The sequence below is a fragment of the Scyliorhinus torazame genome, unplaced genomic scaffold (assembly GCF_047496885.1).
Source record: "Scyliorhinus torazame isolate Kashiwa2021f unplaced genomic scaffold, sScyTor2.1 scaffold_1598, whole genome shotgun sequence".
NCBI lineage: Eukaryota > Metazoa > Chordata > Chondrichthyes > Carcharhiniformes > Scyliorhinidae > Scyliorhinus > Scyliorhinus torazame.
In genome coordinates, this window is record NW_027309325.1 from 24,715 (window position 1) to 25,000 (window position 286).

The window sequence follows — 286 nt, forward strand, 5'->3', positions numbered from 1 at the left end:
GGAGGCTGGTGGAGACAGTGGCAAGTCATAAACCAGTCGGACTTAGCCTGTGGAGGCAGTTCCAGGCAGTGGCAAGTCATGAACCAGTGGAGACAGTGGCAAATCATAAACCAGTCGGACTTGTCCTGTGGAGGCTGGTGGAGACAGTGGCAAGTCATAAACCAGTCGGACTTAGCCTGTGGAGGCAGGTCCAGGCAGTGGCAAGTCATGAACCAGTGGAGACAGTGGCAAATCATAAACCAGTCGGACTTAGCCTGTGGAGGCTGGTGGAGACAGTGGCAAGTCA